This window comes from Denticeps clupeoides, chromosome 15 (assembly GCF_900700375.1).
Source record: "Denticeps clupeoides chromosome 15, fDenClu1.1, whole genome shotgun sequence".
Taxonomy (NCBI): domain Eukaryota; kingdom Metazoa; phylum Chordata; class Actinopteri; order Clupeiformes; family Denticipitidae; genus Denticeps; species Denticeps clupeoides.
The window spans coordinates 14857950-14873188 of record NC_041721.1 but is presented as its reverse complement, the minus strand read 5'-3'; the positions used below and the strand labels follow the sequence as shown (position 1 = coordinate 14873188).

At 47.4% G+C, this 15239-nt stretch overlaps 1 protein-coding gene across 29 annotated transcripts in view; it reads right to left on the bottom strand.

Annotated features, from left to right (window-relative positions):
• The window catches only part of tcf7l2 (transcription factor 7 like 2), a 73223-nt gene that overhangs the window by 56194 nt on the left and 1790 nt on the right, over positions 1 to 15239 (bottom strand). The window lies entirely within an intron of this gene.

The window sequence follows — 15239 nt, the reverse complement described above, 5'->3', positions numbered from 1 at the left end:
GCCTCTCACACCAGCTCACCCATAACCACGGGGCAATCCCCCAACCCGGGCAGAAAAGATCCGCATATGACAGCAGAAAAAGCAAGAAAAGGAGAGGGACGTTACAAAAATACACCAAATTAGGACATCTGTCTATTCTCAGCGCCCTTCCCAAAGCTCACTAATCCATTTTTATGCATTCATTATTAAATATCTTGGTAAATACTGGCTGTGGGGTGGTGATATGTCAATAAACAGTGGGTCCTCTGTATTGATCAGTCAATTTTTTGCATATCTAGTGTAGAATGGGGGGGTTCCTCAGGCAAGATGCACCACACTCAGACTCGGAGGACACAAGACAGAACTTTAGGCCAACTGCTGCCACAGTGACTGATGAGTGGAGATCCAAATTTAAATACATCCCATTGGCGCCGGCCAATGAGGTGCTGAGAACCGTAACGAATACAAACCCCCGTCAACTGTTCACACTCCAACTGAAACGTGATCGTATAGTCTGTAAAGTGTTAATCCAAGACTGAAGACTTACTGCTAGTTTGAAGTTACTGAGTCTTCAAAGGTCTTGAAAAGGCCTTGATGCCTTACAGAAACTGGTATTAATGTGGCCCAACATTTCCTACACTGTAGGCCACCTAGCTGGTTTAGCTGGTTAAAGTTGGATCACAACACAGATATAAAATTACAATAGATACTGATGATCTTAAACATAGAAAAGACATATAATGAAACAAATATATTTATTATTATGTATTACATTATTATTATGTATTATAATATTTACCGTACATGAACTGATACATTGTACAGAAGCCTAAAAAAAATGGACATACATTTAAAATGATCACACTGGTCCAAATACAGGGCATCTGTTTTTCAAAAAATGTGGTGACATTTGACATTCACAGTCAAGACAAGACTTGTTTTTTCTGTTATTACTTTGTAACATGTGTTGGAGTACTTACATATGCTGACTAATATGGTATATAATCTACCTAGTAACTCAAGTAGCCCAGATTGAAACCAATGTAAAATAGTTATTTTGTGATACAGAGGATAGAATTTTGTATAGTACTTTTTGACATTGTAAAAGCTGTATTTTGCATAATGCCTAACGGTGTCATATTGAATGGAAACTCACTACCAGCAAACAAAGCGCATTTATTTATTTGATTTCACTCTCCATAACGAACCCTGACAGTTCTCTCTTAGATCTTGCAAACGAGGCAGATTAATGCATGCCAGCATGCGAGCAGCCAACAACAGGGAACGATATCTTCTTAAATCAGGACCCTCGGAACCCTACCCCAACCATTGATGCAACACAAAGAAATACAGAAGCATCATAACATGGTCTGAGAACGCTGCCCTTGTCTACAGAAAATGTATTTAGCGTAGGTCATTTTTTTAAAAATGCACTATGGGTACAGCATATAAACCTGGCACTGCACACATATAGGTGTTTACAGTTTTGGTACACAGTGTGGCATGGGGCATGTTTTCTTACAGATGGGTTCCATAAAGGTTAACATCAACTTAAAAAAAAAAAAAAAAAAACCTTGGCTACAAACTGTGTGTTTTTGTCAGCTGAGGGAAGCAGTACATCAGCGAGGAGAGGAGGGGAAAAAAGCCCTCAGCCAAGCCATCAAGTTGAACATTGAACTTCACAGTAGTAGCTGCCTTTCTATGCCTCTCCTTTTGATGTTACCTCCAAAGCAAAGGATCAAAGGCTTGGAGTGTGGCGTGGGGAAGTCCCAAGCTCTTAGTCTGCCAGCCTGTGATATATGCAAAAGTCTACGCCAAAAATGAGAGAGTGAGACCGGGACAGAGGGAAGAGAGAGAGAAAGTGAGAGAGAGAGATGAGTGGATAGAGAGAGGGGGTCGAGAGAAAGAGTGAAAGAGCAGGAGAGAGGGGAGGTGGGAGCAAGGCGGGGAAGGTAAAAAATGGTGTGAGAGAGAGAGAGAGAGAGAGAGAGACAGAGAAAGCACTGGGGAGAGCAAGCTTGCAAGGAATCCAATGGCCAAACAGTGTTTTACTTTAATGATTGAGTGATGCAATCGCAGCCTTTCTGCTTTATTTTACCAGAGGAAAATACTAATGAATATTATTCATTTATCTGTCTGTATGTTTGTGTAGATAGATAGATAGATAGATAGATAGATAGATAGATAGATAGATAGATAGATAGATAGATAGATAGATAGATAGATAGATAGATAGATAGATAGATGCAACGAGCTGGCTTGATACAAGGGGGATACCAGGGGGATTGTGGGTTTCCCATCCCCCTCTCATAGTAAAGATCAAGAGGAGTCAGACTTGTCATATCCACATAAATATACACATGGGCACAGTCAGCATACTGAACCCCAACGAAATGGTGTCTCTCGCCAAGACTCCTCACTCCTCAGCTCTATACACACAAAACACATACAGGATGGACTCAGAAGAGCTGAGGTGTGCTGAGATTGACAATCTTACATTTACACACATGTGAGTTCACACACATACACACACCCTTTCCCCAGGGCTATGGGATTAAGAGGTCCAGCTGGCTGACAGAAAGCCCTTCTTTCCCACGTATCCCGTCGATCTCGCTCTGCCCAGCAACCCCCCCAGACACCCTCTCCCAGTCTGCCAAACCATCGCCTGAACCAGGCAGCCATCCATCCACCCATCTGAACCCCACCTCACACTGTACCGACAAAAAACACTGCGTGCAGGAGCAAAACACAAAGTCAAGTGGTGCAACACAAACTTGATGATAACATGAGGTTGGAGCAAACATGTGGCAGATGCCGCCATTATGATATTTTCTTTTAATTAGTCTTGAAAAGTGAGGGGTGTGTTACAGACAGCGCTGTCTCATATTCTGGCTAAAATGTTATCTGTCTCTGCTGTACAATGTTAGATCACTATGAAGCTAGACCTAGAGTCCTTCAACTCAGAACAACTCCATCTAAAGACTGACACAAATCAATGACCAGCGCCCACACAGCAGGCTTTTAACCCCCAGGCCTGAATGAGGCTTCATTCGACTTACAACCTCTAACAGACTCTAGGCATCCACAGGCAAGATGAATTGTGGATGTATGGATGGACAAAGGTCTAGTGGGTAAATACATGAGAAGGTAAATCCCTACTGGACCATCTTCTGTCTTGTGTTTGTTACACTGAGACCATCTGGCCAGATTTCTGTTGACTTGAATTTATTAACTTTGATTTCAAGTACACTCTAGAATGGATGTAACAGGCAACATGGCCCTAAATGCACATAAAGTCTTGCTTACAGACCTCTTTACGAGGATCTGTTAGGGACCCAGTTCGGGTTTTATACACAGGTATAGTCTGGCTGAGTGTATGTGGGAAATGGATGAATGAATGGACAGATTTCCTCCTCAATGTGTCTATGCTACATGAGACTGCTTACACATCATTTTCAGAGAAACACACTTTAAAGAGCAGCCACGTCTCCTCAACAGACCCCATTGTGGTTTTATAACAAACTTAATATGCTAGTCACGGCAAGTTGTTGTTCACTCCAAACAATCGGCAATCAGTCAATCAGCTCAACTATAACCTTGAATGTGGTCAATCCAAAAAAGGGCCAAATAAAGGGTATCAAACACTAGAGCCTACAAGCCTAGAGTGACTGGCTTCTACAAACAAAGTGGTCCAGTCCCCCCTGGAGCAACATTGTGTTTCTCATGAATCCAATCGTATCAGTTGGAGAGAAGAATTCATGCTTTAAGAGAATTCATGCTAGTTGCTTGAGATATGCTAGTTGCTTGAGAGATGACCACTTGGCATCTACAGCCCAAGCGATATATGACTAATTTTTATTTTCAATACTGTATAAGCACATACAAAGAAGTCAAATTGCTCAGTCACCTTTATGTAATTTTAGTATCGCAGAATAGGGGTGCAGTTTGAACAAAGGTCTACCTTTCAGTGACCATGGGAAAAAAAAGAAGAAGCAAGAATAAGCACAGGGAGACAAAGCAAGAATCAGTAGCCGTATTGAAATAAAGCAGACACACACTCAGGGGGCAATCAGGCTCTCATGCCAAATCGGGGGCTTCACTTCGGATGTGTGTGATGGATAGCTAATGAGAGCGAGAGACCCATCCCAAAAAACTGCAAAATACCACTGACACGGGGAAGTGGTTCCTCAACCTCGCCTCATCCACGGCAGGTTATAGGTTTTTTTTAAATATATAAATGAAGGGAGAAGAAAAAAGAAAACGAGGAGTAGACAGAGAAAGGGGAGGGGGAGAATGAGAAAAAAAATCACAATGATGACATGTAAGCGCAAAGACCGATTAAGGATTTACTTTCAAAAGGGCTCCCATTGATCTTTTTTGATAGACCCGCAAAATCAAACCGGATTGACTCACATGAGAACCAGGCCTAATCCTTCAGTCAGATCCAGGAGAACTCAAACCAAACCAGCTGTTAATTTAGGCTTTACGAGATAAAGCGGGAAAAATCCAACCTGATGTACCCCAGGGCAAAGACTTACATCATCACTGTAAAGCAATCAACTTATTGCCAGTTTGGAAAGGTAATCAGAATGCATACTGTGAGATGGGGGAGGGAAAGAGGGGAGGAGGGAGGGAAAGGGAGAGATGGCCCAAACGAGGGAAGCAGAAGCACAGAATACAAAAGTGGAAAAGGTACAAAAAAAAAAGTACAGAGAGCAGAAGCCATGACACGACAACAACTCGGATCCATTTAAATAATAAAAGATGGACAGAATGACCTCTTTAAAAATAAAAGGAATGTAAATAGGAAACATGAAGAGGAGTGCCACTGGCGCCCTCGGGCACCTTGTAATTTCCTGCCAGCCTGGCCACATGCCCACAGAGGGTGCCACCTTGGTCACGATGCCTGGTGACTTGGCGAAGGCTGCGCCACAGTCCGCCACGCTAATTAGAGCCTTTTATTTCTGTTTGTGTTTTTATTGGACTTTTCCAGCAGAACGGAAGTGTGGAGACGACCCAACCAGCCCAAACTGCTTATGCTCTAATGCTTTTTCCAGACCCACATCCTACCAGTATGTGTTTGTGTGTGTGTGCATAAGAAAGAGACAGACAGCCTGAAAGAATAAATCAGAGCAGAGGCGGGTAAAACACAGAGGTGAAATGAATGTTTAATTTCATGTCTTGGTGTTGTAGCTGCTCTATTTCAATATCAAGAAAGTAGCTCATAATTCTGCTACACACACAGATACATGCGGCTTTGTCATCTCGTCTTCAGCACTCTGTTTACTACATGCAACAAGATCAGATCCAATCCAATTCCTGGCTTAAGCAGGACCCTTCGCTCTGCTGTGCAGAGCAGGACTGGGTCAACACACACAAAAAAAAAAGACAAGAAAAACAGGATCTGTAGCTTCTGGAAAGTGTCCAAAGGCAATTGAACCGCCGGAGTCAAAGCAAAAAAAAACGCAACGTGAAAATTAGACTTCCAGCAGCCAGCCCCCACCCCAGCACGTCCCCCTGCCCGCCCAGGTCTCGGTGACTGCACACAGGGATCACTCGGACTTTGGGGTGACGGGGCTCTGCCTTGGCTAAATTGAAGTGGAACAATCCCGGCTCGGGCCGACCAGGGGTATTTGACAGAGACGCAAGGCCGCGTTAAGGAGATTGCCACGTTTGTGTGTTTGCTGGTGTACGAGTACATGCTATCTTTAGTAGCAGCCCGCCGACAACACAACATGCCCCCCCCATCTCGGACCCCATCCTATCCACCCCCTCCAGCTTGCCCGGTCACACTTTTAATTACACTGCAGTCAGTAATCTCTCCAGAGAAGCAAACAAGACCTGCTCCCACCGACTTCATGTCCATGGGACTCATTACTGATGTTATTTGCTAAATGACTAAACGATGCTATGCTCCCTAACACACACACACACACACACACACACAGACAAAACAGGATTGGCACGACTGGTTTAAGGGAGGAGGGTGGCGGGAGTTTAACTGTCAAGCATCTGTGACAGAGATCAAGGAGGCGTGAAGAACATGGCCATGCAACGGCGTTCTTTCATAAATAGGTAAATCAGGCTATATTCTCAGCAAAACATCAGATCCCACCCCCCACCCCCCTTAATTATTCAGCAGAACAATTTTCCTAGGAAGGCTTGGGGTTGGAAAACCATATAACAAGCAGAAGTTTAACTGCGTGTTGTCCTTTTTGGAACACTGCTGTGGCTTGTTGGGTTGAGGAAACTCACAGGAATTCACAGATTGTACTAAAAAACAAGCTTTTCTGGCTTCTTGTCAGCACCAATAATTAACAATAAACTTGACTTGGCATTAGAAATTGGCTACACGCTCATCACAAATGGAGAACAGGCCAGAAAGACTTCCAGGAGCCACTGGACCCCTTCAACCAAGCCATAAGCCATCAATAGCACTGTAGTCACCTGTGACACCCCAGGCTTCAGCACAACATTTTGGGCTACAGGTCTCAGCAGACTCCCATTTCAGGCCAGGAGATGGACAAGCCAACCTGTTGCTGGTGCATTAGTTGGGGTGGTGTATGTATATGGATCTGGCTGGGGCCCCCTTGGGGTATCACGTTGCATGATGGGGAACCCAAGCAAGAGCCACGACAGCCCTCCAGCGAAACCCCCGAAGGGGCCATAAATCCACTCTAACCACTGCCACCATACAGGCAGTGAGGCAAGCCCAGACTGACAAGGCTACCGAAAAAAGGGGCTAAGAGCCGTCGGTGCCTCCGACGTGTTCCACATTCAGATCAAACTCTACTGGCATTCTCCAAAGTGCTACAGCAGAGTCCTGGCATTGTCCCCCTCTCACTCACCGCAAGCCCAATTATTTTAAGACTGGGTCATGTTTGAGTTAGTGCAGACGGGCTGCGAGAAGCATTTGTGCCCTCCTCATGACCCCAAGATTTTATGTGAAGGAGAGGAATTTTGCCGGCCTGATAATGCCCTTGCAGTTGTTCTCCTGCAGGATGGAATGGGTGTGCATGTGCGGAAGGGGACACATTTCACTGAATACACATGCCTGAGACTGCACGTCTGTTTTTCATATAGAATATGCTGAGAGTAAGTGCTCAGAGACCATATATATCACCATTGCAAGTGAACATTGCAAGTATGCCTGCCAACAACGAAGAAAAAAAACATGTGGGACACTTTCCTGCATGGTTTCGTTCACATGTCCCATTAGAGCCGAGGGTTACCAGCCTTGCACCGTGAAGTTCTACCCATGTTCAACCACAACTGACACAAGAATTGGATTGTAACAAGTAGAGAGGTTGGCTTGCCCTCCACAACTAGGGATGATGACCCCAGCCTTATAGTGAGCAGTGAATTTAGATCACAATTATTCCATGATGAAGCTGTGTATCTGTGTAGGGTGGTAGTAGCCTAGTGGGTAACACACTCGCCTATGAACCAGAAGACCCAGGTTCAAATCCCACTTACTACCATTGTGTCCCTGAGATCTTTTTGGGATTGTGTCTCCACAGAACTTCATTGATTGATGAGTCGCCGGATTGCAACCCAACTAAATAACAATGCAGCAGATTAGGTTTAATTTGTCCCATTGCATATGCCAAACATGCCCAGTATCTCTGTTGGGTTTTACTGAAAGAGATTCTGAATATCAAATATTCCATTATTTGAACATCTCTATGGATTACAGCGTCCTGACAAAGACAAGGTGCAGGAATGCTGTGCCGAGTGGGAGGGTAAGTTTGGAGGGCTCTCAACTTCAACTTCCCAGCTGCGTTCGATATCTCAATCTGATAGTGCCGGTATGAGAACTCCAGAGAAGAGCTGCTCTCCGACCGCCCAACCCTGCATGACGAGCTCAACTTTTATCGTCCAAGCTACTTTGCCCGAGACAACGGGACGGCGCCTCTATCGCGCTTTATCTCGGCCCCGTCCAACTCACTGTTCCCAGAGCGCTCCCTGAGGAACAGTCCACCCCTCTGAACACCACACACAGCCATATAGCACACACAAAATCACACGCAGAGATTAACCACACATGAGCTCTGGTTTCACTCCATCAGCTGACTGAATCAACCAGTGACACCATCTGAAATCACAAGGACAACAAAGCCGACTTTCGCACTCTCTGATAGTACTAACCGGTCCACGGACGGAGCTGACCACTGCGTTTGAATACCACCAGCAGTGCGTAACCATCAAGACCCACCTTCTTTTTTTCTGTCCCATAGGATGACAATTACAGCGCTAATTCGATCAATCTGAATCAATAGAAAGTGAGATGGGAGATATGGAGAGAAGAGAGAGGTCAGAGAGACTGAACAAACCCAGAAAGGGCAACAAAAATCTCCATTGTCCATCAGAAGAAAAACAAATGAAGAACACGGACAATCTGCTGATTGTTGAAAACCCTGCGCTCTTTCGCAAAGTCATCTTCTCTCCTACATATTTTTTCTCATTACTTGGCAGACGGAGACTGAGACAGCGATTTTCGGGGCTTGTCTGGCTGCCTTGGGGACGAGTTTGAGGATGAACACATCTCCTTCTTTGCTCATGTGGGCCCGGCGGCTGGCGTCCATAGTAATCGTAACTCGATTGTGAAACTGCACGCAGAGGTCACCCAGAGTATCACCCAAGTCAAACAGGGGCAGCATTGATGCAACAATTGCTGCGAGTGTACGGATGTTAGCCGGCATTTATGGGAAGTGGAGCTGGCCAAGGACGGGGTGGGATGGTGGTGGGCTGTGGACTGGCTGGCGTACCTGGTCTAGCCCCCCCCCCACGCAAACCCCTGCCACCATCCGCAGTGAGTCTTCACCAACACACCCACACACACACACACACACACACACCTTGCTGACTAATGTACACCAACACTCGTACATCACCCCGCAAATTGGCCAAATGAATTAACCACGGCCCTGCTTAGTGTTACTGGCTTTAAATGGATTTTCCCTCTCCAGGTCTGCCCAATAATTGCGTTTATCCATCTTGTTGAAGCACGGTTTACACGCCCGCTAACGCCGCGCCGATCCCAGCCCACATTTTCCGCTCCAGCAGGGAGAACGGGGGAGATTTGTCATCGGATCATAACAGGTAATTCAAACAACAATTAGTTCAATGGCTCGTGCGTATGTCAGTGTCTGGGTCCTCGGTAGGGAAGGCATGTGACGGCGCGAGAATGGCGAGGTGAGGGGGTGGGCGCTGGGATGTGTATATATTCCATTTTCTTGCCCCCCCCCCCCCCCCCACACTCCCTTTTGTCATTTTTTTGTAGTCTCTCAATCTCCTTTCTCCGCAAGATGAATGGAACTCTGCTGCTGTTCAAAATCAATCATCTGAACCCGCAAGGAAATGAGGCCTGCGAGTGCAGAACCCGCACATTAACCCATCAGCAACTACACACACACAACCACACACACACTGGAGAACGTTTTAAAACTCACTCACATACAGACATATAGAAAGAGTGAGAGAGGCGAGAGAAAGAGTGCAGGCCGGCGTGAGGGTCATCTCCAGACGCTGCGGTGTTTGAACAGTAGTGCATTAGACTCGGCCGGGCCGGCAGAACAATCGCTCTGTGTAAACACGCGGCGACTTCCTCTCTCGGCGAGCCGCCGGGTCAGCGCTGAGATGGCCTGCTGTTTAAACAGCGCCGAATTCCTGCAGACCGGCCCACCTAACATCTGCTCTCGAACTCCGGCTCTCACTCACACATAGCAATTGTCCACAGGGTGACAGGGGAGCCCTGGTCACAGCAAACAAACCAAAAAAACATGACAAGAACGACAACAACAGAACAATATTCCGGTCGCAGATGAGGAAGCCGCCCTTCGTAACCAGAAACCAGGCTGCCAGTTATAACACCAGGTCGTTTATCTTTATTGATATATGAAAAATGCAAAGTGTTGTAAAGATCCGTGCAGTCAGGCAGTAAAGCTGGGAGATAAAGTGAAGGCCCGCTTGTCACACAGGTAACACACCTGTCACATGATCTCAAAATAAAGCACTTCAACCCGTACCCCCGGGGACAGGATTAACACCCCACTTTGCCTTATAAAAATCACTCCCAGTCCATCTTCCTCATTCCACTCCAATACAGATAGGCCGTGTTGATACAAATGGCCGTTTGCTATCTCGGGTCGACGGCCCGTGACATCAAAACGCCCCCACGTTTGTGCCGCATTACAGATTACAGCGCCCGCAGCCATTTCCGTTCGAAACTGGCGAGCAAAGGCGCGAGCGGTTCAATCTCCATCCTCCGTCAGGGCCAATGTTCCGCGTTTCACCTGAGGCCTGCTGGCCACCGATACGCCCTGCTCAATCACACGACGGGAACCGGAACCGCGCCACGTCTTCTTCAGGATTGGTGGATTTTCTGTAGCGTCTCGGCTTTACTTTAAACTGATGGTTTTAATTAGCCAAGTTAGCGCTAATTAGCGCTGAGCGCTAAGATTTGCTTCTTCGCTGGCGCTGGTATTACACGTTCTTCACCTTCGGTTCTGTTACCTCGCCGTGCGGATTGTAAGACAATGAACTCGTTAATAACGCACACACATCTCTCCACTAAGCTGATTCCGCAACAATTAAAAGTTTAATTATAAGATTAAAACACATGGGCTGCGGTTTTATCGCCTCTTACTTCAACAATTACTTGTGCGGCACACACAAATGGCTCCCCGGCGTACAAGAGCGCTAACGCAGATTTAAATCGAAATAAACAGGATTTCCACGAGGACAATAGAAATTTCCAGAATCGGCATTCGGGGGCAGATAGGCGGCTCCATTTTTTTTACAGCTTGAAAGGTCTTTTTTTTCTGTTTTTTTCCCCCTTTTTTTATCGAAGCGAAACATTTTCCGCCGGAAGTTTGCGAATAATCAACATTTAATCAGTCCAAACAGAGGGAGGTCGCACCGAGCCAGGCTTCTGCGGCCGGCGCGCGAACGCCGCTCGGCTTCGGCCCTTTCATGTTTAAAAATAGAACGGCAGGTTCATCCACTTGCTCCTGGTTGCCGCAGAGCCGTGCAGGAAGTGGGAACTTTCTCCTGCGTCTGGGGTCGGGGGTGCTGCAGGTGCGTGGCGGGCGCGTATCGCACGCGTCTTTTCCCAGACGAACGATGACGGAAATACGGCCAAACAAAATACATTCGGATGCATTAAATCAGTAAATTTGGTAAACAAACAGGTCCAAGATTTGGGCTTTTTTTTTCCCCACACAGTATATGCACACACACACACGCCCAGTGAAAACTCCGGAACTCCTGCGGTGCCATAAACGGGTTAGAGGGGCAACTGAAGGCACGTTGCTCCACCTGCACTTTGGCCCGAGCAGAGGTGCTCCAACTGGAACAAAGGCCCAGAGCAACCCAATTCCTCCGGCGTCACTCAATCCCCTCCTCCCTCGCTTCCTCTCCTCCTCCCTCCCTTCCTCAAGTAGACATTTCGATGACACAGCAGGACTCGGGAGATGCCGATAATGTGGAGGGGCGCCGCGATTCAGGAAAAAAATATCATGATAATAAAAATAATAATAAGGAGAGGAGAAGAAAAGGAGCCACACACACGGCCTGTCAATCACGGGCGGCTATAAACTTGTCGTCTCACCCCAGTCCCTTTCTCCCCTCGTTTCTTCACCCCATTGTTTTCCTTTTTTAAATGAGCTGAATGCGAGGCCTCAGGTTTCTATTCTCCGGACATCTAACCAGGAACTGATGGCGTTCTCGCTGCCCCGGCATTAGCTGCAATTATGCGCTCCATTCACGCAGCCTTTGTGTGTGTGTCCACCCCCCCCCACACACACACACCCCCCACTACCCCGCCAGCACCCCTCCAACACAGGCGCGAACCGGCCGTCGTCTTTTCCCGCTCGAGCCACACACTCTCCAGCACACACACACACACACACACACACACACACACACACACACGGAATCATTTCATTTCCGTGTTTTCGGGAGCTTGGGCGCAGCAGGACTATATTTAACAGACGACAAAAAGTTGCATTCCAGATGTACAGTACAATCTTTCTGTTGAGCTTGTGTGTGTGTGTGTGTGTGTGTGTGTGTGTGTGTGTGTGTGTGTGAGACAGCGAGAAGGAGGGAGGGAACGGAATAGAGAAGAGTGTACGGGGCTTTTCACACACACAGCTGCTACGGTAAAGGCGGGATCTGTGCTGCGCTGAACATACGCAGTCATTAAGAACAGATATTTTACACTGTGCACACACACACACACACACAAACACAACCAAAAATGTATATTGCCGCACATTAGGCAAACATTTGGGATTTTAATCTGTTACAAAATGTACTTGCCAAGTAGTAAACTCTATTCAGAGGAAGACTGTGAGGATTTTATATAATTATAGTCACATGACACACACACAAGACACGGACCAGGACTCCGTTTTCACACATTTTCACACATACACACACACACACACACACGGACGCAAGAAACTCTGTGTAAATATTTACAACGCAAATCTTTTCCATCCATTCGCCACCCCGAACAAAACCGTACTGTACCCCCCCTCCCCGCCCCGCCCGCTCTACATCTGCGATTCATTGACTTTACAATTTACCACATGTCGAGATGGGAGAGGTCGAGGCTCCGACTGAATCACGGCACAAATATGCGAGTGATTTATTGTTTTAAAAACCGTGGGCCGGTTTAGTGCGACTCGGCTTTTCCTGAGCATTACTCCCATTGGCAGACCGTGAACAATTACAGTTTCGGACTAATTAAGCGCCGCGAAATGCTCGCTGCGCGCCGTTAATGTCTCCCAGGCCCCCAGCCCCGCTTTAATGGTGCCAGACTCTGCTCCCAGAACTTAACTCCCTCAAATCCAAAACAGATTGCGCTTCTCTCTCTCTTCCTTTCTTTTCTCTCTCTCTCTTTTTTTTTTTAATTTTTACGGCTGTTTATCGCGCGCGAGGAAAATAGAAACCTTCTCTCCGCCGGTGCAGAATGAGATAAACAGGAGGGGGGAGAAAACAACGGAGGGAGGGGGGAATGAAAGCGAAGGAGAAAGGGAGAGTGAGAGAGAGAGAGAGAGAGAGAGAGAGGGGAGCGCGGGGCGCTCCTGCCATTCTCTGCGGACCCCCTAAAAAAAAAAAAAAAAAAAAAAAAAAAAAAGTGATTTGCAAACAAAAGGATGGCAACCTTCTAAATAAACTCGGGGAGTGTATTTTATAGAGAGCGCCGTACAAAAGCGTGACCGCGCGGCCCCGGGAAGAAAAAAAAAAAGAGAACCCCCCGCGGATACCAATTAAGGCCCATTAACATGTAAAGCCAATTTGATAAGGTGTGGGTCCATCCTGCTAAATCCGCATTAGACTATCTTCCCCTCACCTCGTGGGAGCGGCCCATTCAGCGCGCCGCCGCGGCCCATAATCCATAGGGCCGAATTATTGTAAGTAAAATGTCTTTAAAACCCGATTAGGCTGACTGAGATTAAAACGGCACGGACGCCTCCACAGGTGGACGAGGAAGCTCCACGCCGATGTTGAGCAATTTACAGTTTTTAATGTTTGATATAATGAATTATTTAGATTATTAAATCGCGAAATGTTCCTCTGAAGGAATAAAATAAGACAATGGAAGGGCGAGTAAGAGACACGTCTGGTTTAAGAAAAGGTCCCAGTGCGCGAGTGCTTAAACCGATGTTGCCCCCCCCCCACCCCCGAGTTCGCTTCTTTTTTAAACGCCTCGTAATTATACGTGGAAACCCAAAACCCCGGCCAAGCGTCTGCAGGCCCCGGGAATCATGAGGCCAGGGGTGGCGTCCAATATATCTCCACATTCATAAGTCGCAGAGGCAGTAAATAAAGCCGGCGGATTTATGGCCGCGAGAGCCCCGCCCACCCCGCCTCACCACCACCACCACCGCCGCCGCCACCCCGCCGGTGGCTGTGGACCTGCGGAGGGGCGGTGGCGGAGCTCTCTGGCAGCTGCATGGTTAACCCAGCACCACCTCCCACAAACACACCACCTGACACCGCGGTGAGGCCTGGTAAAGCACGCACACTCCGCTCGTGCGCCCCGTTTGCCCCGCCACTCCGCACCCGCTCCCCCTGAATAAAAACAGGGCCGCGCCGGGCGGGTGGGGCGAGGGGGTGAAGTCGAGGACGGTTGGCGGGCCATTGTGCTCCGCGAGGATGTAAAGAGAGCGAGAGAGAGAGGGGAGAGCAGCGGAGGGGATGAAGGGGTCGGGCACCCCGAGGTGCACCTTCATGTCGGGCGGCTAAATGAGAACAAATGAGTTTCTGATTTGAGGGGAGCTGCGAGAGACGAGTGGCCGTCTGACACGACACTTAAATCTCATTTTTGTTCTCAAAAAGAAAATCTCGTCACAGCAAACGGCTTCTAATAAATTATGAAATACACTTCTTGTGGCAATAATGACAATTTACTGTCTGAATAAAATAAAAATGACTAAAGGAAATAAACGAAGGATTTAAAAAAACGAACGTCTTTTGTCAAAGTCGGCGCGTGGAAGGGGGTGGGGGGGTGGGTGGTAGAAGAGCCGAGGCGACCGCCGCGATCCGGCCTGTAATAAGGCTTCGTAACGCTCTCCCTCCACGTTACTTAGCGGAGAGGACAGGTGATCGATGCCGGCCTGAATTATTTAGCGCCGACTTAAGTAATGCACTTACGAATACAACGCCTTTCAACTTCAAAGGCTCGCCGGGAAGGGGGGCGGGGGGGCCGGTCACCCGGGCCGAGCGCAGGTAGCCCACCTCAGAGACGAGCAAAAGACCGTCCACTTACTGCATTAGAGCGCGGCGGCCGTCTCCGGCCCAACAGAGACGTGATATAGCAACGCGTCCAGAGGGGCGTCGGCGGGGCGGAGGGGTCAGGCAGTGATGTCGCTCACGGCGCGCCACGCCCCCCCCCCATCAAGACGTCCATCATAAAATAGAGGCCTTTCCCGTCAGAGCCGGCGTCCTTTAAAAAACGTGCCTTTTTATTTAAAGGCCCATCGCTGAGCAGATTGTGGGAAATAAAGCAAAAAAAAAAAAAAAAAAGGACGAACAGGAGTGACGTTTCAGATGAAGCTCTGACCCATAATGCAGCATTGTGGCCCAGTCTTTTTTTTTTTTTTTTACCGTATTTCTATTATCATCATCATCGGTCAGCAAATTAAAGGCCTTCATTCCAACATATTAATCGTTCTGATTTATTCCGAATTATTGTCGCTTTTGTCTTGAGTCTTTTTGATTTCTGGATGATTAATGCGTTATTGATGTTG